This window comes from Mobula hypostoma, chromosome 2 (assembly GCF_963921235.1).
Source record: "Mobula hypostoma chromosome 2, sMobHyp1.1, whole genome shotgun sequence".
NCBI lineage: Eukaryota > Metazoa > Chordata > Chondrichthyes > Myliobatiformes > Myliobatidae > Mobula > Mobula hypostoma.
This window is the reverse complement of record NC_086098.1, coordinates 30,204,244-30,228,824: the sequence shown is the minus strand read 5'-3', so window position 1 is coordinate 30,228,824 and position 24,581 is coordinate 30,204,244. Positions and strand designations below refer to the sequence as shown.

The window sequence follows — 24,581 nt, the reverse complement described above, 5'->3', positions numbered from 1 at the left end:
AAACAGTTAGCTGTTGCCTTCTTCTGGGCAGGTGGATGACGCCAGCCATTATCGATACTGTACTCTTCAGACTGTCTGCCTGGCGTGCGTGTATAACCGGGAGCCGCTAAGAGGATCATCCACCACGTCCTCCCATGGCTTCACGTGACCCTGACTGGTGGTTGGGGTGGGGGGAGCTGCTAAACCGGCGCTGCACCGTCCCCAAGGGCGACCTGCAGGCTAGAGGAGGGAGGCAATGCCTTGCACCTCCTTTGGTGGAGACGTAAGGAGGACTTCATGCTTTTAAACACTCGTGGGAAAGGATAATATTTTTAATGTGAAAGAAGTAAATTTGTATATATTTAAATGAACACGATATACTGTATAGAATTAGATAAATACACAAATCATATAGGACGTTGCTGCCTGACTTGTGCTGCTTCGTCCTTCTGGTTTGGCCTCGAGCAGCGGAACTATAGTTACTAAATATGAATGTGCCAACTGTCATGATGAAAGATAAATCGGTGTCTCAGAGAAGTAAAACTTCGTGATCACCGCGAACACGTGAAAGTAAATGAATCAGCCTCGGGTTGAGAGTACATTCTCAGAGCAATCTTTGGCTTCGCGCCAGTACTCACTGTCGCTTCGCTGCTCCTCGGTCTCTGGTGTTGTTTTCCAGCGACTGGTAGATTTTGCCAGAGGGTAGTGCCGTGTTTGGGGGAGGGGGGGCAGGGCTTCATTTGCCTATAGTCCCTCTTCGCAGCTGACGAGGAAGTAGTTATCTAAAAACGACACATCTCTCCGGAGGTTTCCAGCGATCGGCACAAGTGGCAAGCCCTGATCGGAAACATCATCTTTCATTCCAGAGGACAAAAGGTAAGAGTGGGAAGATGTTTATAAAACCAAAACTTAACGTTAAAGCTTTTTTTTAAAAAACAATTCGCATAACTTTGCAACATTTCCTTTGCCTGTTAATGAGAATGTACACAGGGAGTACATGAGTTTACCAAAACTTTTGAGGAAGGCAGGTCTCCTTCGCCCTTCGAAGCTCTCCGCCTCCTTGATCAGGAAACAACGCTGGGCTTTTGCGGCAATTCTTCACCTATCCAGAAAAGTAGCTGCGTAACTTTTCAGAGACACCCTAGTATCCTAGTGCGAATTGTGGACAGATTGTTTTTATTTGCGGAGAACAATTCCAGTCCGATGCCTCTTGCTTTAAAACAGCTAAGGTTGTCTATTAAATTACAGAGATAATTAGTGCCAAAAATCATCTGTATAATATATAAAATAATATAGTTGGAATCAGAACAATACAAGACTGAAACACTCAAAATACTGCGGCTCAGCAGGTCAGGCAGCATTTAGCAGTCCTGATGAAGGGTCTCAGCCCGAAACCCCGACCATTTATTCCTCTCCATAGATGCTGCCTGACCTGCTGAGTTCCTCCATCAATTTGCCAGAGTTTCCAGCATCTGCAGAATCTCTTGTGCTTATTGCAATTGTAGATTAATATTAAAGCAGCCTGATGCTGCCTGGCCTGCTGCGTTCACCAGCAACTTTTATGTGTGTTGCCTGAGAGATTTGGAAACAGGTTGGGTAAAGAAGAAAACAGGTTATCAGAAGAATTCTTCCCTTTGTTTAATAATAAAGTCCTAATTTTAATCCTGATGTTGCCTCAGAACAAGAGTTTTGATATATTGATAAATTTTATCTAAATGGTGAAAGAGTCAGAGGTTAGATACTGGAAGCAGACAGAGATGTGGCAGAGGGAATAGGAAGGAGTAGAAATAGAGAGCAGGAAGAACTTTAGTACCCCAAGCTATTCAGTACAACCACTACACGACCATTTACCCGCACTTGTGGAAAATTACCAAGTCCTGTTTTAAAAAAAAGCAGGACAAATCCAACTTGGCTAATTATTGACCAAACCAATCCCACTAATTACTGACCATCCTTCCACTCTTACTCATTAGCAGAGTAGTTGACAGTGTGATTGAGTAGCAATTACATACGAAAATATAGAACAGTACAGTACAACACAGGAACAGGCCTTTCAGTCCACAATGTTGTGCCGAACCAATTAAATACCTAAACTAATAACCTAATTACCAATGCCCAGTTTTGTGTTTTGCCAGGGCTACTCAGCACCAGACATCATCGAGCATTTGAAATATGGACAGAGGTGCTGAACTCTAGTGGTGATATGGTAGTATCAGCCCTAGACATTAGGGGAGAACTTTATCAAGTGTGATTTTAAGGAAATACTAGACTGCAGAGCAAAAAAGAGCTGCTGGAGGAATTTATTGGGTCGGGGGGATCTAGAGAGGGAACTGGACAGTTGACACTTTGAGTGGAGACCCTTCATCTGGACTGAAAGAAAGAGAGGAGATGGGTGGTATATACAGAGGTGAGGAAGAAGGGTGGAGCAGGAGCTGGCAAGTGATAGGTGTATCCAGCAGAGGTGAATTTTCATTAGCAGGATATTTATACAAAAATCGTTCCCCCTGTTCACCTTGCCATATATCTGCACATCTTTAATTGTCCTACATTAGCAGGCACACTCTCAGCTGCCTAGCGAATAAGGTTTGGAATTCCGCCCTTAATAGACCTGGTCACCTCTCTTTCATCAATTAAGACCATAAGGTATAGGAGCAGAATTAGGCCATTTGGCCCATCGAGTCTGTTCCACTATTTCATCATAGCTGGTTGAATTTTCCTCTCAGCCCCAATCTGCTGCCTCCTCCCTGGAGCAACTGTAACGAAAACCAATTTCCCCCGGGATTAATAAAGTATGACTATGACTATGTATTCCTTCATGTCCTGACCAACAAGTTAAAACACTCCTTAAAACTTATTTTTTCATTTTGATTATTTGCTATCAAATTTTATTTTGCTGTCCTTACTGCATGGAAATGTGAGACACTTGCGACTGTAAAGACATTATACAGTTGGATATTGTAGCAAGTTAATATAGTTAATATAGCAATGTATTTATCCTACTGCTGTTGATTTTGAGTTTCAAACTTAAGGAATAGAGTAACCGAACCACAATTTGACAATATTGCTACTGAGAGTCAAAGAAATTCCAGACTTTCAATTCAACAGTTTTTAAAAAATTTTACTGAACACTAAAGATTTTGCAGATGCTGGAAATCTAGAGTAACACACATAAAATGCTGGAGGAACTCAGCAGGCCAGGCTGCATCTATGGAGAGGAATAAAGAGTTGATGTTTTGGGTGGAGACACTGGAAAGGAAGGGGAAGAAGCCGGAAAAAGAAGATGGTGGGGGGGAGAAGGGAAGGAGTGCAAGCTACCTTCTGTCTGCAAACACAGTTTCTCATTGATGAATTAAGTGGTGAACATAAAAAAGAAGAAAACCAGCCATATGACTGGGACAGAAAGAAGAAAAGAATGCATGTCGACTGTTTACTCTGTTCCACAGATGCTACCTCACCTGCTGAGTTCCTCCAGTGTTTTGTGTGTTTATTTGGTAGCTTGTCTGGAACTTAGATGACCACATTTCAAAGACAAAATTCCTAATAAGCATTCATATTAAGTGATCTTAATAACTGTAATTTCTGGTGTGTGATGTGTATAAAGGTACTACAGAGCAAAGCATTGTCTTTTTCATATGTATATGTAATATACATAGCTCCTCTACCTCAACAGAGTCTTTGCTACATGTTCTGCTGCACTCTGTATAATTTTACTTATTAGATAAGAGTGACAATAAAGAACTCCAAGGATGACCACAGTGATAAAGTGCTTTCAAAGAAGCTACTGTGAAGTACTCTTTGAAACACACAGATGTGTACTAAAAACATTCATTCTTACAAGTTCATGAGGTACTGCTGGAACAAGAATAGTATTTCAGATTACATTTTAAGTTGAGAAAACCTCCCCCCAATACCATATTGGTAGTTTCATATCTGTTCGGCATATATCATCCCAAGTGATGCCCAAAGTTTTCAGGCAGTAGCTAGTTACAAGATATATCTGTTTATCCAGAAGAGTGTTATATATTTAATTGATAATTTTTGCTTTCTTTCAGTTTGTCTACATTTAAAAAAAAATTATAGCTTCCCAATTAGAATCTCCTGATTTTCTCTTAGAAGTAGCAGATAAGACGATAAGATGATAAGACAGAATTGGGTCATTTGCCAATCGAATCTGCTCCACCATTTGATCATGGCAGATTTATTATCCCTCTCGACTGGACTTTCATGCCTTCACCCGGTATTCTTTGACATGCTTGCGAATCAAAAAACTATCAAATTCGACTTTAAGTATATCCAAAGACTTGCCTTCCACAGCTATCTGTGCAATGAATTCCACAGGTTTACTACCATCTAGCTAAAGAAATTCCCCCTCATCTCTGCTCTAAAGGCATGTTCTTGTATTCTGAGTTGTGCCCTCTCGTCCTAAACTCTCCCATTAAGGAAACATCCTCTCCATGTCCACTCTATTTAGGCCTTTCAATATTCCATAGGTTTCAATGAGATGCTGCTGCTACAAAGTGAATTAGAATAAATAAAGGAATTAGAATCAAGCATATGTCATGAAATTTGTCGTATTGCAGCAGCAGTACAGTGCAATACTTTAAAAAAGTTAGTTGCAATATTTATAACATTGAGTGTGGTCTCCTGTACCTCCTTCCTGATGGTAACAATAAGAAGAGGACATGTCCTGGGTGATGGGTGCCCTTAATGATGGATGCCACCTTTTTGTGGAATCGCTCTATGAAGATGTTCTCAGTGCCAGGAGAACTAGTGCTTATGACAGAGCTGGATGAGTTTGCAACTCTCTGTAGGTTTTTCCAATCTTGTGCGTTGGCTCCTCCATACCAGATGGTAATGCAACGAGCTAGAATGCTCTCCACGGTACTCTAATTGGTTTTAAAGTTTTTGATCTCATGTATGTGACTGAACATTAGAACGTTTTTGACAAGAACAGGTCATTCAGCTCAAAACAGCTTGCCAAATTCCTATTCACAGAATGTGTTGAGATAACTATCAAATTTAGATTTGAAAGTCTCCAAGTTACTACTTTCAACTACACAACTAGATGATTAGTTCCATGGGCCCACAGCTTTCTGTGTAAAGAAATGCTTCCTGATGTTAGTCTGAAATCTGAGGAGGAGAAGATGGCGGCGCAACGCAGCTCGCAGCGGCCACTCCGGTGAATGTTATCTGTCAAGTAGGGTGCCGTGCACAATCCTGATTTGACGGAGATAGATGTGAGAGCACAGAGGAACATCTGGAAAACTTCTGAAATGCCTGCTTCGCTGCTGCTGCTACTGTGTGATCCAGAATCTCCGGAGGGGAAGGCCCCGAGTCCTCGGCTTTGCTTGTTGCTCGGCGGCCAGGGCGGGGTCAAAACGCTCGGCAGAGATGGTGCTCGGTGTCGGAGGGCTGGTCGGAGGCTCAAAGTATTTGGACAGACTCAGAGTCGGCTGCAGTCGGGTGCTTCCAATGGTGCTGCATTGGCAAGTTTGCAGCACTTGGGGGTTCATAGCAGGGAGAGTTTCTCCCTTCTACTGTCTGTGTGAGATGATGAGGCTATCGGGACTTGAGACTTTTTTTTTTACCATGCCCATGGTCTGCTTTTTATCAAATTACAGTATTGCTTTGCACTGTTGTAATTATATGTTATAATTATGAGGTTTTGTCAGTTTTAGTCTTGGTTTGTCCTGTGTTTCTGTGATATCTTTCTGGAGGAACATTGTATCATTTTTTAAAGCATGCATTTCTAAATGACAATAAATGAGGACTGAGTGTCCTCATAATCTCATTTAAATCTCCCCCTAATCCGGTCTCCAGCTATGGCCCTGTGTCATTGATCATGGATTAATTTTGTAGTAGTAGCTGGCATCCACCTTACTTAGACCCTTAATGATTTTGAACATTTCTATCACATCTCCAGTCATTTTATAGGTTAAAACAATTTAATTATTTCAGACTTTCTTCATAGCTCATACCCCGCAGTCCTGGATTGAGTTTAGTTGCCTGGACTCTTTCCAGTGCCTCCACATCCCTCACACTATGAGGGGTGATTGATAAGTTCGTGGCCTAAGGTAGAAGGATTTAATTTTAGAAAACCTAGCACATTTATTTTTCAACATAGTCCCCTCCTACGTTTACACACTTAGTCCAGCGGTTGTGGAGCATATGGATCTTGGACCTCCAGAAAGTGTCCACAGCAGGGGTGATTGATAAGTTCGTGGCCTAAGGTAGAAGGAGGTGAGTTGTAGGGCTCTCGTTACATGCACATACGGCTCAACTCTTTGAGTGATTATGCAGAGAGTTTGAAGTTAATAACTCATCAGGGGTGATTGATAAGTTTGTGGCCTAAGGTAGAAGGAGATGAGTTACGCTTACTGGCCTATAGTTACTAGGGTCAGTGTGGTCACCCTTGTATACTGGGAAAACGTTTGCCCATTTCCAGTACCTAGACATTTCACCAGTCTTCAATGACTTTTAAAAAATACATGTTAGTGGTTTGTATATATAATCACAGACCTCTAAGTACCCTTGAATATATGTTGTCTGAGATTTATTAACTTTCAGCCTTCTCAGCTGAAGCAGGAGCTCACTTTCTAAGATCTCTGTCACTTAAAAGAACCTTATTTTTCTGTACACTTAATGCCAAATTGGTAGCATCTTTGCAGGTGAATACTTCAGCAAAATTTGAGTTAAGTGTATCCACTATGTCCTTCTCTGCATAATTTAAAACCCCACTATTATTCCTATAACACTCAACTTCCTCCTTGTCTTTTCTTTTACTAATAAAGTGTTGAAAAAAAATTGAAAGGGTCAACCTTAGCATTATCAACAACTAAGCAGGTTGAATGAAGTTTTAGAAGCAGCATTGGTTGGAGGATTGAATTATTGTTTGCCACAGTGATCCTTCTGAAAAATGTCCTGGGTCTTTGACCAAATTCAGAAGCAAGATTGGAATTAAGGATTTGAAGCTTTATCTGCAACCTGACAATCCATTTTGCATAATAGATTTTAGTGTCATCTGTTTTCGGTGTTCAAATTCCATTTCAGCTGCCAGGTAATGCTAATTGATTCTTGAATTTTAATTCCAAATTATTTTGTTTAACAGGAGAATTAGGGATTCACACAAATCTTTTGCCAGAATTCTGCATTAGGATGTTTGAACCACCAGGGACGTGGCAGGATCACCTGACTGGCTACTACCAGCACCCTGGCTGTCCTCGGGCACATCCCCAGAGACTCCTTTCACTCATGTATTGTAACACACCAACTGCTTCCACAAAGGAGAAGCGTCATTGCACCTGCTTTACAGCATAAACCGGACAAAGTTGGTAGAATAGGATTTCCCCTAAAAGAGGCATTATTTCCCAAAATATGATAATATTGTCAGTGTTGTATTGGAGGTCCTCCAGACATACTGTCTTTTTCTTGCCTAACATGGATGCTTCATATTTTAAACAATAACTTTACTATAAAGATAGCTAAAGCTGAGATTTAGTTTATTTTATAGCATGTTAGTTTATTATGAACAGTCATCACACTCTAGCAATGTTGGGAGTTAATTGTCACCAATGCTGTATTATCTCAATATTGTAATTTCTATTTATTTCTTACATCCATCTCACAACATGAGGGAGTAAAAATCTTTGTCTCCCTACCGCAAAGTACAAGCCATAAGGAAAGGAAATATGGAAGGTTATTGCTCAAACATGAAGATTGTATACATAATTGTTTTGTGTACTTGCATCTACAGTCAGATACAATGTATAGTCAGATATGCAATCAGATCACAGTGTATTGATAAATCTGATGGCCTGGTGAAAGAAGCTGTCCATAGCCTGTTGGTTATGACTTACTAGTCGGAGCAGCTGAAACAGCTTGTGGTTGGGTTGGCTGGAGTCCTTGATGATCCTCTGGGCCATTTTCAAGACCTGCTGCTGTAAGTGTCCTGAATAGAGGAAAGTTCACATTCACAGATACACTGGCCTGTCCACACCACTCTCTGCGGTGCCCTGCGACTGAGGGTAGTATAGCTCCCATACCAGGCTGTGACACAGTCAGTCAGGATGCTGATTTTACAACAAATTCCTGCTGCACTAAACTTCTACAGTATGATGTTGTGTCTGCTCTCAGGTACAGTAATCACATCTCTCCACCGGGGAGCAATATAGAGATCACCTATAGAAAAAGCCAACGGCTCCTTAAAACTCTCTCTTGAGTAGGATTAAATGTTACAAACCCTAAGCCACCTCTCATTAGTACGCACTTAGTTTTGTCAAGCTGTCGATTAGTTTTCTTGCTGAATAGCAGATCGGCTCTTCCTGTTATTCTACCTAAGCTGCATTCTGACAGTTCACTGGCTTGTAACAACTCCTATCACCTAAACTGAACTCCCCACTCTATTCTTTGCAAATCACTGTTCAACTCAAAGCACTCAAAATATTGAACGCTGCTGTCACCTAACAAGAAACAGGTCACTATGGTGCATTTCAAATCATAGGGACTTCAGTCAGGTTTGTTTGATGAAACCTCTGTCCAGTTCATCAACATATATATAACCTGCAGTGGCAGGGGTCCTAACATACGAGACAGAGGAGCAGCTACAGGATTGCTTCAAGTCAGTGGTCTGGGCTGTGTTCAAGGACTCATCAGATGATCTGAATTAATACACTACGGTAGCCACAGTTTTTATAAAAGCAGTTATAGACGAGAGCCTCCACAAGATCATTCAGAGACTTCCCAAACCTGAAACCGTGAGTGGACCCTGGGATCTGCAATCTGCTGACAGCCTGATCAGTGGCATTCAGGTCTAGCAATCAAGTGAAATACAAGAGGTCCAGGTACATCTCACTGTCAAAGTGGCAATTCTGGACCAGTCTGGAATCACTGAAGGATCCTCGACAGCAGTGGCAGTGCTTGAATGCTATCACCTCCTACAGGGGGAAACCAAGTGACATAGGTGATTACAAGGCTTTGCTCCTGAGCATAATTTGAGCATAATTTCTTCGGTGCTCACTTTGACCTGCAAAACCTGGAGGAGCCATCACAAACTTGCATACAGCCTCTGATGACCCTGTGATTTCAGTTTCTGAGGCTGGCATGAGAGCATCCTTCAGGAAGATGAACCCACAGAAAGCATCCGGCCCAGATGGTAGACCTGGCCGAGTACTAAAGACCTTGTTGATCAACAGGTAGGAGTGTTCACTGATATCTTAACATCTTGTTTCAGCAGTCTTAAGTACCCACCTGCTTCAAGCAGGCTTCAATTATACCAATGCCTAAGAAGAATGTGACTAAACACATTGATGAAGGTAGAGCAGTAGATGTAGTGTATATGGATTTCAGCAAGGCATTTGATAAGGTACCCCATGCAAGGCTTATTGAGAAAGTAAGAAGGCATGGGATCCAAGGGGACATTGCTTTGTGGATCCAGAACTGGCGTGTCCACAGAAGGCAAAGAGTGGTTGTAGACGGGTCATATTCTGCATGGAAGTTGGTGACCAGTGGTGTGACTAAGGGATCTGTTCTGGGAACCCTTCTCTTCGTGATTTTTATAAATGACCTGGATGAGGAAGTGGAGGGATGGATTAGTAAATTTGCTGATGATACAAAAGTTGGGGGTGTTGTGGATAGTGTGGAGGGCTGTCAGATATTACAGCGGGATATCGATAGGATACAAAACTGGGCTGAGAAGTGGCAGATGGAGTTCAACCCAGTTAAGTGTGAGGTGGTTCATTTTGGTAGGTCAAATATGATGGCAGAATTAGTATTAATGGTAAGATGCTTGGCAGTGTGGAGGATCAGAGGGTTCTTGGGGTCCAAGTCCATAGGATACTCAAAGCTGCTGTGCAGGTTGACTCTGTAGTTAAGAAAGCATACGGTGCATTGGCCTTCATCATTCGTGAGATTGAGTGTAAGAGCCGAGAGGTAATGTTGTAGCTATATAGGACCCTGGTCAGACCCCACTTGGAGTACTGTGCTCAGTTCTGGTCACCTCACTATAAGAAGGATATGGAAACCATAGAAAGGGTGCAGAGGAGATTTACAAGGATGTTGCTTGGATTGGGGAGCAAGCCTTACGAGACTAGGTTGAGTGAACTCAGCCTTTTCTCCTTGGAGTGACGGAGGATGAGAGGTGACCTGATAGAGGTGTATAAGATGATGAGAGGCATTGATCATGTGGATAGTCAGAGGCTTTTTCCCAGGGCTGAAATGGCTAACACAAGAGCGCACAGTTTTAAGGTGCTTGGGAGGAGGTACAGAGGGGATGTCAGGGGTAAGTTTTTTACTCAGAGTGGTGAGTGCGTGGAATGGGCTCCCAGCGACTGTGGTGGAGGCGGATGCGATAGGGTCTTTTAAGAGCTCCTGGATAGGTACTTGGAGCTTAGAAGAATAGATGGCTGTGGGTAACCCTAGAGAATTCTAAAGCAAGTACATGTTTGGTACAGCATTATGGGCCAAAGGGCCTGTATTGTGCTGTAGGTTTTCTGTGTTCTATGTCAATGACAGATGTTAATAGGCTTATAGTTAACACGTGGGGAAACCAGTCAGAACTTTGTTCATTTCCTTGGGCTTTGTAACTAATGCTGGATTATTCTACCTGTAAATCTAATTGGTAAGGCAGTGGTGATGTGTTAACATTCTAATCTGACAACCTTTTCAGCCAAGAGAGTATGTCACCAATGCTTTCGCAATCTTCCTAATACTCTGCATATTCATTAACCCCATATTGGATAGAGTTTAATGTAATACCCTTGTAAAATACCTTTCCAGTGGAGAAGAGGAATTGGTCATCTTATTGGGTGGTGGGGTGGAGATGGGTATCTATCAGAGGGATTGTAAGGTACTCTGCTACCCTGCAGGTCATGCTTGGGCAAGGAGTAGCACCTGCTTAGTCCTCCAGTCAGGTTACTGGAAACCATGGGAGCAGCTGGTGCATATCACAATTCCAGTGATGCCAGGCAGACACTCTGAAAAGTATTGATAATGGCTGGGATCACCGGTCTTGTAAAGACACTGCCCAGAAAAAGGCAATGGCACCTGTAGAAAATTAGCCAAGAACAATCAAGACGATGATCGCCCTCGGCACATAATGATGATGATAATTCGGCATAAAAGGAATTCCTGGGATTTTTTGTTGCTTATTGGCAGGTATCGGAATACGACCATTGGAGGTTCCAAGTCATATTCAAAATCTGGTTTAATTAGAAAGAAATGCCTCTGTGACTGGGTGGAGCAAATGGAGCACAATACTTAAGATAATTACTGAGTTGTGAGGAATTCTTTAACAATGGACAGTGCCTCTTCCATTCGTTCTCAGTTACTGTGCACTTCCTCCTTCTCTGTAACTGCCACAGATTATGAAGGAGGGGATTTACCACTCTCCATCATCACTGCTTTACAAAATGCTAGCCTCCAGGTATTATGCTTTTTCGTATGTTTAGAAGGTGTTGTGTTTCTTCCTGAACCCCTGGGTGTAAGAGCTCTGACGCTCAGCCCTTCTTCCCCTTCTCCTTCAGGGAGCTCCTGTATACGTATGTGGGATTCCTCTGGGTGCTCTGGTTTCATATCACGTCACAATGATGTGGGTCTTGGAAGGTTAATTAGCCACCTAGTAGAGTGTGCGGCAAGTTGATGAGGATACGGGGAGAATTTAAAACCTGGGATTAACGTAGCATTTGTGTAAGCAGGTGGTTAATGGTGGTTAAGGGCCTGTTTGTGCTATATCTCTGTCAGATTCCATGACTCCGTTTGCTTTGTCTTTTTGTTTCTGGTTATACAGCTGTGGCATCAATTGAAAAGCAACAATCCTGTTTAAAGTCTCCTGTGAACTGCTGCAGCAATGCTTCTGAGGTGATCCTGTACCATGGTGCTTTCTGAATGGATAAAAAGGGCAGATTTTGAAAGGGAGGGCCTACATACATATTAGAGGGTGACTTGCATTTTCTTCTATTGCTACCAAACACAGTAACGTGCTGGAAAGAGATTCTTATGGTACAGTGTGCACACATTTGCTCTGTCTGAGCAATATGAAGGTCTAATTATAATTTCCACAGGTCCATTGTTTAAAAGCAAATGCAATACAACAGCTTGTGTTCCAAAAGTAGACAGCACAATTCCTGCACATTCTTTGCTGACTAGCCTCAGGACAGTAAAGTTCCACTTCCCTGAAATAAAAACTGAAAAAGCTGGAAAAACTCAGCAGGTCAGGCGCATCTGTGGAAAGAGAAATAGCCACAGTTTCGAAGTTCAAAGTACATATATTCACCATACACTACCCTGAGATTTATTTTCTTGCAGGCATTCACAGAGATACAAAGAAACACAATGAAAGATTACATGCAAAGATGGATAAACAACCAATCTGCAAAAGACAACAAATTCTGCAAATACAAAAGGAAAAACAAAATAATAACAATAAATAAACATTGAGAATAAGTGTTGTAGAGTCCTTGAAAGTGAGTCCATAGGTTGTGAAATCAGTTCATTGATAGGGTGAGTGAAGTTGTATACTCTGGTTCAGGAGCCTGATGATTGAGGGGCAATAACGGTTCCAGAACCTGGTGGTGTGGGACCTCAGGTTCCTGGACCTCCTTCCAGCAAAAAGAGCATGACCTGGATGGTGGGAGTCCTTGACGATGGGTGTTGCTTTCCTGTGACAGCGCTTCTTGTAGATGTGCTTTAAGGTAAGGAGAGCTTTATCTGACTGGGCTGTATCCATTACTTTTTCAGGTCCAGAACCCTACATCACAACTCGGAAGAACAGCGTTTATGGACTTGAAACTCTAACTGTTTCTCTTTCCAATGATGCTGCCTGATCTGAGTTTTACTAGCATTTTGTTTTTATTTCAGATCTCTAAAATCCTCAGTTTCTTTTTGATTTTTCATTTAGTATTTCTTTATATGTCTTTCTGAGTTGCCGTAACAGTGTCCAGTCCAAAGTTAGAATGTTAGGTCCCACACTTGTTTATTGGGCTGAATTTTTGCTTGAAGATGTAGCTTCTCCAGGAGCACAGGGTTAATCACATCTAGAATCGGGTAGCCTTCTATTACTATTGATCTAGACTTTCATAAAACAGAACTGCAGTGAAGGCAGCTGAATATCTCATAAGAAGCAATGAAGTTCTCATCTGTTACGATTTTCCTGTATACTTTACTGGTGGGTAACAAGTAAAATCAAAGTAGAAAAACTCTGCAACTCACTAGAAAACAGGTCAAAATAATTGTTTTGATAACTTTAGCAATAAGAATTTCTGGTGGTTAAGATCACTAAACTTTAGGAATTATTTCCAAGGAGAAGAATTGCGGTATTGTGTGTTAAAATAGGTTTATATTTCAGTTTCCTTTGCTGATAATTTTACGTCCACAACATTGAGACTGTTGCACAGAAGAGTAACATGAGTAGTTTCAATATTATAATTGCTGCTTTGACTGCAAAAATCTTGGTATGGTGGCTTACTTGTTTTACCAGTTTGCATGTGTTAATCTACATTCCACAAGTTAATGAACAACACCTTTGCCCTATATCAACAAAACAAAGATGTTCCCCCACTTCCTTATGATTACAAGAGAGATTATCTACTTTAATTCTCTCGCCTCATGCAATGGATGTGTGTAGGAAAGTTGCGCAACCTCAATGTATTGTTAATTGGTTGAATTAACAATAATTCGTTGTATTGGTAGAAATTCACTGAATGGAAATTGGCCTGTATCAGGAATGCATTGGCTGCTCGGATTCTCTGAAGTTAGCTCTTTTTAGTTCAGTCTATGATGAAAAATTCTTTCTTTAAGGTTGTCATAGCCAGGGGAGGGATCATTAGGGTTGTCAGAGCTGGTGGAGTTAGTGGTTATAAGCTACCATGACCTATTACATGCTCTTAATGGCATGCATCTCAAATAGCCTCTGACAACCAAGTCCACCTCCTGGCCTTCACATGTGGCTTAGCTACTAAGCCTGGTGGAACTTTCTACTGACAGGAGAAGGGGCAAAGGCAGGTTACTGGCGCCTTAAAACAAGTCATTTCGATCAGATGGGGCTCGTCAACCATGGGGCTCATCTAGGAGAGGGAAAACTGATCTCAAACTTCTGTGACCTTGCGGTTATGCCCATTCATGGGTAACGTTTCAGAAGTAACCCTGAGGAAAAAAAATCTCGACCTGGAGTCCCCGAGGCAGTCCTACATTGAGTTCAATGCTGACTGTCAATTCCTGAGATGCTGCTGATGCCAAACTGTATTGGAATCGGCTGTTCCTTTGAATTCATCTGCTGCATGGGTAATAGCTTGCTCTCCATATTCTCCCTCCCTGACTTGTATTCCGGATTGTATATTGATTTTGTCATGACCAATGGGGGGGGTCTTACTTACATTGCTTTACTATTAATAGAAGAATGACACTTTGAAATAAAGGATTTAGAAAACTTGTTCAAAAATTACTATTTTTATTAATATTGTATTAATATTTTAAAGCAATTGAAAAATAAAATTTCTAAACAGTCTTGATATTGTACTGTGTATATACCATAGAAAATGTGTGTGAAATTACAACATAAAAAATCAAGGAAAGGAAAATAAATGTGCCTTACTCTCAGTGAGACATCTGTTGCTGCACTCACAATGGCTAATATTTTTTATCCAGCTTGTATTTGGTTGTATTGAGAGCTATGCACACAGCACGGGTTTCTTCAGTAAGCCTACTCCTACAATTCGACTTGACTAAGTTTCTCACTGAAAACAATGACTATGTCAATGAAAATGCTTGGTGTACCATCAGTTGTCATGGAAAATATTTTTGATACGTTGACGCCAACCAGACAGTTCTTTCACTACTGCCTTGTATATCTCAGCCCCTGTAATATAGAAACATAGAAACATAGAAAATAGGTGCAGGAGTAGGCCATTCGGCCCTTCGAGCCTGCACCGCCATTTATTATGATCATGGCTGATCATCCAACTCAGAACCCAGCCTTCCCTCCATACCCCCTGACCCCTGTAGCCACAAGGGCCATATCTAACTTCCTTTTAAACATAGCTAATGAACTGGCCTCAACAGTTTGCTGTGGCAGAGAATTCCACAGATTCACCACTCTCTGTGTGAAGAAGTTTTTCCTAACCTCGGTCCTAAAAGGCTTCCCCTCTATCCTCAAACTGTGACCCCTCGTTCTAGACCTCCCCAACATCGGGAACAATCTTCCCGCATCTAGCCTGTCCAATCCCTTTAGGATCTTATACGTTTCAATCAGATCCCCCCTCAATCTTCTAAATTCCAACGAGTACAAGCCCAGTTCATCCAGTCTTTCTTCATATGAAAGACCTGCCATCCCAGGAATCAATCTGGTGAACCTTCTTTGTACTCCCTCTATGGCAAAGATGTCTTTCCTCAGATTAGGGGACCAAAACTGCACACAATACTCCAGGTGTGGTCTCACCAAGGCCTTGTACAACTGCAGTAGTACCTCCCTGCTCCTGTACTCGAATCCTCTCGCTATAAATGCCAGCATACCGTTCGCCTTTTTCACCGCCTGCTGTACCTGCATGCCCACTTTCAATGACTGGTGTATAATGACACCCAGGTCTCGTTGCACCTCCCCTTTTCCTAATCGGCCACCATTCAGATAATAATCTGTTTTCCTATTTTTGCCACCAAAGTGGATAACTTCACATTTATCCACATTAAATTGCATCTGCCATGAGTTTGCCCACTCACCCAACCTATCCAAGTCACCCTGCATCCTCTTAGCATCCTCCTCACTGCTAACACTGCCACCCAGCTTCGTGTCATCCGCAAACTTGGAGATGCTGCATTTAATTCCCTCATCCAAGTCATTAATATATATTGTAAACAACTGGGGTCCCAGCACTGAGCCTTGCGGTACCCCACTAGTCACCGCCTGCCAGTCTGAAAAGGTCCCGTTTATTCCCACTCTTTGCTTCCTGTCTGCTAACCAATTCTCCACCCACACCAATACCTTACCCCCAATACCGTGTGCTTTAAGTTTGCACACTAATCTCCTATGTGGGACCTTGTCAAAAGCCTTTTGAAAATCCAAATATACCACATCCACTGGTTCTCCCCTATCCACTCTACTAGTTACATCCTCAAAAAATTCTATGAGATTCGTCAGACATGATTTTCCTTTCACAAATCCATGCTGACTTTGTCCGATCATTTCACCGCTTTCCAAATGTGCTGTTATCACATCCTTGATAACTGACTCCAGCAGTTTCCCCACCACCGACGTTAGGCTAACCGGCCTATAATTCCCCGGTTTCTCTCTCCCTCCTTTTTTAAAAAGTGGGGTTACATTAGCCACCCTCCAATCCTCAGGAACTAGTCCAGAATCTAACGAGTTTTGAAAAATTATCACTAATGCATCCACTATTTCTTGGGCCACTTCCTTAAGCACTCTGGGATGCAGACCATCTGGCCCTGGGGATTTATCTGCCTTCAATCCCTTCAATTTACCTAACACCACTTCCCTACTAACATGTATTTCGCTCAGTTCCTCCATCTCACTGGACCCTCTGTCCCTTACTATTTCTGGAAGATTATTTATGTCCTCCTTAGTGAAGACAGAACCAAAGTAATTATTCAATTGGTCTGCCATGTCCTTGCTCCCCATAATCAATTCACCTGTTTCTGTTTGCAGGGGACCTACATTTGTCTTTATCAGTCTTTTCCTTTTTACATATCTATAAAAGCTTTTACAGTCCGTTTTTATGTTCTCTGCCAGTTTTCTCTCATAATCTTTTTTCCCCTTCCTAATTAAGCCCTTTGTCCTCCTCTGCTGAACTCTGAATTTCTCCCAGTCCTCAGGTGAGCCACTTTCTCTGGCTAATTTGTATGCTACTTCTTTGGAATTGATACTATCCCTAATTTCTCTTGTCAGCCACGGGTGCACTACCTTCCTTGATTTATTCTTTTGCCAAACTGGGATGAACAATTGTTGTAGTTCATCCATGCAACCTTTAAATGCCTGCCATTGCATATCCACCATCAATCCTTGAAGTGTCATTTGCCAGTCTATCTTAGCTAATTCATGTCTCATACCTTCAAAGTTACCCCTCTTTAAGTTCAGGACCTTTGTTTCTGAATTAGCTACGTCACTCTCCATGTTAATGAAGAATTCCACCATATTATGGTCACTCTTACCCAAGGGGCCTCTCACGACAAGATCGCTAATTAACCCTTCCTCATTGCTCAAAACCCAGTCCAGAATAGCCTGCTCTCTAGTCGGTTCCTCGACATGTTGGTTCAAAAAACCATCCCGCATACATTCCAAGAAATCCTCTTCCTCAGCACCTTTACCAATTTGGTTCACCCAGTCTACATGTAGATTGAAGTCACCCATTATAACTGCTGTTCCTTTATTGCACACATTTCTAATTTCCTGTTTAATACCATCTCCGACCTCACTACTACTGTTAGGTGGCCTGTACACAACTCCCACCAGCGTCTTCTGCCCCTTAGTGTTACGCAGCTCTACCCATATCGATTCCACATCTTCCCGGCTTATGTCCTTCCTTTCTATTGCGTTAATCTCTTTTTTAACCAGCAACGCCACCCCACCTCCCCTTCCTTCATGTCTATCCCTCCTGAATATTGAATATCCCTGAACGTTGAGCTCCCATCCCTGGTCACCCTGGAGCCATGTCTCTGTGATCCCAACTATATCATAATCATTAATAACAATCTGCACTTTCAATTCATCCACCTTATTACGAATGCTCCTTGCATTGACACATAAAGCCTTCAGGCGCTCTTTTACAACTCTCTTAGCCCTTTTTAATGCTTGCCCTGGATTTGTCGGCCTGCCACTTTTACTTTTCCCCTTTGTACTTTTTGCTTCTACGCTCACTTTACACCCCTCTGTCTCTCTGCACTGGTTCCCATCCCTCTGTTGTGAACTAACCTCCTCACACCTAGCCGCTTTAATTTGATTCCCACCCCCCAACCATTCTAGTTTAAAGTCACCTCAGTAGCCCCCGCTAATCTCCCTGCCAGGATATTGGTCCCCCTAGGATTTAAGTGTAACCCGTCCTTTTTGTACAGGTCACACCTGCGCCAAAAGAGGTCCCAATGATCCAAAAACTTGAATCCCTGCCCTCTGCTCCAATCCCTCAGCCACGCATTTATCCTCCACCTCATCGCATTCCTACTCTCACTGTCGCGTGGCACAGGCAATAATCCCGAGATTACTACCTTTGCGGTCCTTTTTCTCAACTCCCTTCCTAGCTCCCTATATTCTTCTTTCAGGACCTCATCCCTTTTCCTACCTATGTCATTGGTACCTATATGTACCAGGACCTCTGGCTCTTCACCCTCCCACTTCAGGATATCTTGGACACGATCAGAAATATGTTGAGGTAATGTTACCAAGTTAGCCATTTCTTTACATATTTCGTCACACCTACACAATTAAGCAATAATGGCTAGCCTAGCTAATTACATAACATCTGTGGAAATAAATTTACAGGAACTAATATCTTTTGTTAGCTATTCTACCCTGTTTATTGCAATCAGTAATATAGAGCAGTTTGTCATTGAGCCTACTAGGGGATCAGCTATACTGGATTAGGTGTTATGTAATGAACTGGAGGTTATTAGGGAGCTTAAGGTAAAAGAACGCTTGAGAACCAGTGATCACAATATGATTGTGTTCAACTTGAAATTTGATAAGGAGAAAGTAAAGTCGAATGTAGCAGTATTTCAGTGGAGTAAGGGAAATTGCAGTGGTATGAGAGAAGAGTTGGCCAGAGTAAATTGGAAGGAGCTGCTGGCAGGGATGTCAGCAGAGCAGCAATGGTGTGTGTTTCTGGGAAAAATGAGGAAGGTGCAGGACATATGTATTCCAAAATTAAGAGATACACAAATGGTAAAATAATACAATCGTGGCTGACAAGGGAAGTCAGAGCTATTGTAAAAGCAAAAGGAGGGGCATACAGCAAAGCAAAAATTAGTGGGAAGATAGAGGATTGGGAAGTTTTTAAAAACCTACAGAGCAACTAAAAAAATTATTAGAAAGGAAAAGATGAAATATGAAAGCAAGTTAGCAAATAATATCAAAGTGGATATAGGACTGCTAGAAAATGAGGCAGGAGAAATAATAATGGGGCCAAGGAGATGGCTGATGAATTAAATGAGTATTTTGCATCAGTCTTCACTGTGGAAGATTCTAGCAGTATACCAGACGTTGTAGTGTGTGAAGGAAGGGAAGTGGGTGCAGTTACTGTTACAAGAGAGAAGGTGCTCAAAAACCTGAAAGACCTAAAGGTATAAAGTCACCCAGACCAGATGAACTACACCCTAAGGTTCTGAAAGAGGTAGTGTTAGAGATTATGGTGGCATTAGAAATTATCTTTCAAAAATCAATGGACTCTGGCATGGTGCCAGAGGACTGGAAAATTGCAAATGTCACTCCATTCTGTAAGAAAGGAGGAAGGCAGCAGTAAAGAAATTATTGACCAGTTAGCTTGACCTCAGTGGTTAGGAAGATGTTAGCGTCAATTGTTAAAGATGAGGAGATGGAGTACTTGGTGACACAGGACAAGATAGTATAAAGTCAGCATGGTTTCCTTCAGGAAAAATCCTGCCTGACAAACCTGTTGGAATTCTTTGTGGAGATTACAAGTAGGATGGATAAAGGGGATGCAGTGGATGCTGTATATTCACTTCCTTTCAGAAGGCCTTTGACAAGGTGCCAAACATGAGGCTGCTGACTAAGTTAAGAGCCCATGGTATTACAGAAAAGTTACATACATGGTTAGAGCATTAGCTGATTGGTAGGAGGCAGCGAGTGCAAATAAAAGGATCCTTTTCTGGTTGACTGCCAGTGACTAGTGGTGTTCCGCAGGGGTCGGTGTTCAGACCACTTCTTTTATGCTGTATATAAATGATTTATATGATGGAATAGATGGCTTTGTTGCCAAGTTTTCAGATGAAATGAAGATTGGTGGAGGGGCAGGTAGTGTTGAGGAAACAGGTAGGATGCGGAAAGACTTGGACAGGTTAGGAGAATGGGCAAGAAAGTGGGAAATGAAATACAATGTTGGAAAATGCATGGTCATGCACTTTGGTAGTAGAAATAAATGTGTGGACTATTTTCTAAACAGGGACAAAATCCAGGAATCTGAGATGCAGAGGGACTTGGGGGCCCTTGTGCAGAACACCCTGAAGGTTAACTTGCAGGTTGAGTCGGTGTTGAAGAAGGCAAGCACATTCATTTCAAGAGGTCTAGAATACAAGAGCAAGGATGTGATGCTGAGGCTTTATAAGGCACCGGTGAGGCCTCACCTTGAGTATTGTGAACAGTTTTGGGCCCCTCATCTTGATGGCTCTGGGTCTGTACTCACTGGAATTCAGAAGGATGAGGGAGGATCTCATTGAAACTTTTCGAACGTTGAAAGGCCTAGACAGAGTAGATGTGGAAAGGATGTTTCTCATGATGGGAGAGTCTAGGACAAGAGGGCACAGCATCAGGATAGAGGGGCACCCTTTCAAAACAGAGATGCGGAGAAATTTCTTTAGCCAAAGGTTGGTGAATTTGTGGAAGTTGTTGCCACGTGCAGCTGTGGAGGCCAGGTCGCTGGGTGTATTTAAGGCAGAGATTGATAGGTCCTTGATTGGACATGGCATGAAAGGTTACGAGGAGAAGGCCGGGAACTGGGGTTGAGGAGGAGAGTAAAAAAAATGATCAGCCATGATTGAATCGCGGAGCAGATCGATGGGCCAGATGGCCTAATTCTGCTCCTATATCTTATGGCCTAATATCTTATCTGTTACTCTATTTTGCTAAATAATTTTTCTTTGTCTGGGAAAAATGGCAGAATGGAGCTGTGATTTTTAAACATATTCTGCATCACCGAGTGGTTTTCCATGTTTAGCAATAATCCTTGAAACTTCAAAATTAGCAGAACTAATTTGGATCTATCTAAAATAGATGTCATCAAAATATCTGACTGCATTTTTGATGCTGCCAATTTCGCAAGAAATGTGTTCAGTTTTTTCTTGCTCACATTCATCGCAAAGCCATTTCTCAACAGTTTCATAATGCCACTGTTTAAGAACATAAGATGCATGATGCTCTATCACCTTCTTAAATCTTTCACTCCATCACTTGTGAAAATATGTGCTGGTTCTCCCATTTTTTGAATGTTTTTGTTTTTTTCCTGGTGTATCTGACATTCTGAACAACCTGAAAAAGATAAACACAATTTAAAAGTAACTTACCCATGAATTTAAATACCATAGTTTTAATGTTTATTGCAAAAAAAATTCATGGAGACGCTAAACTACATACATTATTGACTGTTATTATCACTGAATATCCAGAAGAAAAAAAATGTACTGGAGTGCAGTCATTTACAAACTAGGTACTGACGTATACACCAGGTTTATGAGGATTTAAAATCATATCTTCCAGCATCATGCATTCATGCAGCTGTCTAGCTGCTCTTGGGTTGTAAAGATAATCATTATGTATCTTTATGGTATGAATGGGGTTTAAAGAGGAGTAGCACTGCATATTGCCTGCTAACAAAAGTTTTGCATGTGCTATCATGTGCACACATGTCACCACCCCTGATCTATGCTATATTATCATAAGCTTATGTTTAATTTAGTTTATTCCCTGCTCCAGCAGTCCCATTCCAATGTATTTTATTAGAAATCTGCTCTCTCACACTGACGACACAGACTTAATTTTCCATAAGACCAGTGCTGATAAAGGGTGCTGGACCATAAGGTCATAAGATATAGGAGCAGTAGGCCATTCAGCCCATCGAGTCTGCTCTGCCATGCAATCATGGGCTGATCCAATTGTTCCAGTCATCCCCACTCCCATGACTTCTCCCCATACCCTTTGATGCCCTGGCTAATCAAGAAACCTATCTATCTCTGCCTTAAATGCACCCAATGACTTGGCCTCCACAACCTCTTGTGGCAACAAATTCAACAGATTTACCACTCTCTGACTAAAGTAATTTCTCCACATCTCAGTTCTAAAAGGACGTCCTTCAGTCCTGAAGTCATGCCCTTTTGTCCTAGAGTCCCCTACCATAGGAAATAACTTAGCCATATCTGATCTGTTCAGGCCTTTTAACATTTGGAATGTTTCTATGAGATTACCCCCTCATTTTCCTGAACTCCAGGGAATACAACCAGACGTTCCTCATATGGTAACCGTTTCATTCCTGGAATCATTCTCGTGAATCTTCTCTGAACCCTCTCCAATGTCAGTATATCCTTACTAAAATAAGGAGCCCAAAACTGCACACAATACTCTGTGTGATCTCACGAGTGCCTTATAGAGCCTCTACATCACATCCCTGATCTTATATTCTATACCTCTAGAAATGAATGCCAACATTGCATTCACCTTCTTCACCACTGACTCAGCCTGGAGGTCAACCTTGAGGGTATCTTGCACAAGGAATCCCAAGTCCCTTTGCATCTCTGCATTTTGAATTCTCCCCATCTAAATAATAGTCTGCCCATTTTTTTCTTCCACCAAAATGCATGACCATATACTTTCCAACATTGTATTTTATTTGCCACTTCTTTGCCCATTCTCCTAAACTATCTAAGTCTCTCTGCAGGCTGTCTGTTTCCTCAATACTACCCACTCCTCCACCTATCTTTGTATCATTGCTAAATTTAGCCACGAATCCATTAATCCCATAGTCCAAATCATTGACATACATCGGAAAAAGCAGTGGACCCAACACTGACCCCTGTGGAACTCCACTGATAACCAGCATCCGGCCGGAATAGGAATCCTTTGTTCCCACTGTATGTTTTCTGCTGATCAGCCAATGCTCCACCCACACTAGTACCTTCCCTGTAATTCCATGGGTTCTTACCTTGCTGAGTAGCCTCATGTGCGGCACCTTGTCAAAGGCCGTCTGAAAATCCAAGTACACCACATCTACTGCATCTCCTTTGTCTACCCTGCTTGTAAGTTCCTCAAAAAATTGCAATAGTTTAGTCAGGCAGGATTTTCCTTTCAAGAAACCATGCTGGCTTTGGCGTACCTTGTCATGTGCCTCCAGGTGCGCCGTAATCTCATCCCTAACAATTGATTCCAACAACTTCCCAACCACTGATGTCAGGCTAACAGGTCTATAGTTAATACATGATACTCTGCAGATGCTGGGGTCAAAGCAACACTCACAACACGCTGGAGGAACACAGCAGGTTGGGCAGCATTTGTGGAAACGATGAGTCGACGTTTCAGGCCGGAACCCTTCGTCAGGACTGAAGAGGGAAGGGGCAGAGGCCCTATAAAGAAGGTGGGGGGAGGGTGGGAAGGAGAAGGCTAGTAGATTCCAGGTGAAAAACCAGTAAGGGGAAAGATAAAGGGGTGGGGGAAGGGAGGCAGGGAGGTGATCAACAGGAAAGGTGAAGAAGGAATAGGGGAAAACACAATGGGTAGTAGAAGGAGGCAGAACCATAAGGGAGGTGATAGGCAGCTGGGGGAGGGGGCTGAGTGAAATAGGGATAGAGGAAGGGAGGGGGAGGGAATTACTGGAAGTTGGAGAATTCTATGTTCATACCAAGGGGCTGGAGACTACCTAGACGGTATATGAGGTGTTGCTGCTCCAACCTGAGTTTAGCCTCATCATGGCAGTACAGGAGGCTGTGTATGGACATATCTGAATGGGAGTGGGAAGGAGAGTTGACGTGAGTGGCTACTGGGAGATCCTGTGTGTTTTGGCGGACGGAGCGGAGGTGCTTGATGAAGCGGGCCCCCAATCTGCGTCGGGTTTCACCGATGTAGAGGAGGCTGCACCGGGAGCACCGGATGCAATAGATGACCCCAACAGACTCACGAGTGAAGTGTTGCCTCACCTGGAAGGATTGTTTGGGGCCCTGAATGGTGGCAAGAGAGGAGGTGTAGGGACAGGTGTAGCACTTACGCTTACAGGGATAAGTGACGGGTGGAAGATCCGTGGGGAGGGACGTGTGGATCAGGGAGTTGTGGAGGGACTGATCCCCGCGGAAAGTGGAGAGGGTTGGAGAGGGAAAGATGTACTTAGTGGTGGGGTCCTGTTGAAGGTGGCGGAAGTTGCAGAGGATAATGTGCTGGATCCGGAGGCTGGTGGGGTGGTAGGTGAGGACAAGGGGAACTCTGTCCCTGTTGTGGTGGCGGGAGAATGGGGTGAGGGCTGAAGTGGAGGAGATGCGGGTGAGGGCATCATTGATGACGGCAGAAGGGAAACCACGATCCTTAAAGAAAGAGGACATTTGAGATGTCCTGGAACAAAAAGCCTCATCCTGGGAGCAGATGCGGCGGAGACGGAGGAACTGGGAATAGAGAGTGGCATTTTTGCATGTGGCGGGGTGGGAAGAGGTATAGTCGAGGTAGTTATGAGAGTCAGTGGTCTTGTAGAAGATGTCAGTGGACAATCTGTCTCCAGAGTCAGTCTGTTTTCTTTCTGCTGCCTCCCACCCTTAAGTAGTGGAGTAACATTGCAATTTTCCAGTCATGTGCTAGAATTTATCAATTCTTGAAAGATTATTCTTAATGCCTCCGCAATCTCTCCAGCTACTTCCTTCAGAACCTGAGGGTGCATTCAATCAGGCCCAGGAGATTTATCTACCCT

The 24,581-nt window shown here is 42.6% G+C and overlaps 1 protein-coding gene across 3 annotated transcripts in view; it reads left to right on the top strand.

The window, feature by feature from the left end:
• Nucleotides 1–731: 731 nt before the first annotated feature.
• Nucleotides 732–24,581, top strand: part of LOC134338771 (adhesion G protein-coupled receptor F4-like) — a 140,910-nt gene continuing 117,060 nt past the window's right edge. For 2 of the 3 annotated variants that reach the window (XM_063034842.1, XM_063034826.1), the window contains exon 1: nt 732–855. The gene's annotated coding sequence lies outside the window, so the exon portion shown is untranslated. The remainder of the gene's footprint in view (nt 856–24,581) is intronic. The other variant, XM_063034834.1, reaches the window with a different exon arrangement.